This window comes from Echinops telfairi, unplaced genomic scaffold (assembly GCF_000313985.2).
Source record: "Echinops telfairi isolate 266 unplaced genomic scaffold, ASM31398v2 ScPeMD7_25;HRSCAF=90, whole genome shotgun sequence".
Taxonomy (NCBI): Eukaryota; Metazoa; Chordata; class Mammalia; order Afrosoricida; family Tenrecidae; genus Echinops; species Echinops telfairi.
Window position 1 is genome coordinate 1,717,218 of NW_022103922.1, and position 1,867 is coordinate 1,719,084.

Consider the following 1,867-nt stretch of genomic DNA (forward strand, 5'->3'; position numbering starts at 1 on the left):
CCCCCATGTCTGGGCTCTGAGGGCCGGAGAAAACCCCTGCATGGCACGGGGTTCACCTGGGGCCATCAGAGGTGCATGTGTTGGGGGGGGTATCCCTGGCCTGGAGTGGGAGGGGCATGGTCCTGGAGAGGGGTGGGGCAGGTGGATAATTGGGAGCCAGGGTACTGGGTTGGGTCGGGGGCCCGGTAGGTGGGGTGTCTCAGGATCAGAAGTGTGGCCATCCACTCCTGCAGTCATGGGCACCTGCTCTGGTCCAGGGCTCCTGCACCCCTGGCTCCCTAACCTGGGTGGGTGGCTCCGCCGGCCAGGCTCCCGCTGAGAAAGATAGCTGGGCTCTGGCATGGCCTCTCCAGGACAAGGTCACCAGCCTGCTGGCCCCAAGTTCCCATCCCAGGTGGCCCTAGCCATGCCTGTCTTTGGTGCTGAGGACTGGCACATGGCTGGGCAGTGCCCACCTGCTATGGACTGGTCAGGGCCTGGGCCCTGCTCAGCTACCTAGAGGAGCGCTGGTTGGGCAAGACCCAGGACCCCTCTGGGGGCCCAGATACCAACACTCAGAGTCTCAGGGCCCTCGGGCGACTGGTCAGTTCTGGGGGCCCTGGGGCAGGAGAGGAGCCTTAAGGGGCGGAGGGCCAGGCAGGGAGGAGGCAGGACTCTCCTAGCCAGGTAGACTGCTGTCCTGCCCAGAAGGGGCAGGACTGTCAGCCTTCTGCAGACCCCTGCTGGCCACTGGCCAAACTGCCCAGTTCTGTCTTCAGACCACTAGTAGGCACCTGCTGGGTGCAGCTTTCCACTGCTTGGGGACAGCCAGCGTGCACGAGGAGGGGAGTAAAGGCATGAGCACAGCTCAGGGTCAGTCCTTGACGGGGGCCAGGAGCCGGGCACTGAGGGCCAAGGACTGGGGGCTGGGGGCTGAGACCAGGGGCTGGGGCCAGAGCCTGGGCCAGGCCTGGGCCTGGGTCAGGGTCAGGTCTGCCTTGGGCCCCAGGGGGGTGAACACTGCTCCCGCTCGCCCCCACAGCCTGCCACTCCTTCTTCCTGGGCCCAGCACTTTCTCACGCTCACTGCGAGCTGGCACGGGCACCGGGCTGTGCTAGGACTTGCCGTCTGGGTCTCGGTGAGGTAGGTGAGTTTCCCCCCAGCCCAGGGCAGGGGCTATTACAAGTTGAGACACAGCCCCAGCCGGCAGGCTGCAGGGCCCGGAGCAGAACTGAGGTTGCATCACCGCCACGCAGCTGCACCAGGCCTGGCCTCTTGGGCACGTGTCCCGGCCTGCCCAGCAGGTGGGCACTTCCTGGAGGGCAGGGGTACTAAGGGAGGCAGGTTCCTACCCTCCCCAGACAGGGGTTCAGGAGACCAGGGCCTCTCCTTGCTGTGCCATGGCCCTGGCCCCCTCTGAGCCAGTGTCCCCATCTCGAGGGTGGGGCCAGCAGTGGTGAGTGGGGACATCTGCATGCCAGGGTGCTCCACAGAAGCCCTGGACTGTACCACTGACCTCGGTCTCCCTCTCTGCAGAATGGGCGCCTGGGCCGGCTGAGGGGGGCTGATGGCACAGAAAGCAGGCCTTCTAAAGGGTTCCTGAGCCTGAGGGGTTGGGGGTCTGGCCAGCACCAGCCTGACCCCTGACCACAGTCTGTCTGTGGCCAGGCTGGCCCTGGGTGTAAGGCAAGCAGGCTCCTCCCTCGGGGCCCCAGGACAGTCACAGCTGCAGAAACAGCTGTGGCCCGTTGGTCCTTGATCCCAGAGGGCCAGGGGAGGGGCCTTGAAAGGCCTGTCCAGCCCACTCTGCTCTGTTGCCCTCTGGGGAAACTGAGGCCAAGGAGGAGGAAGGTCGTGGGGGCTGCAGGTCTCTGGGAGCCCCCATTTC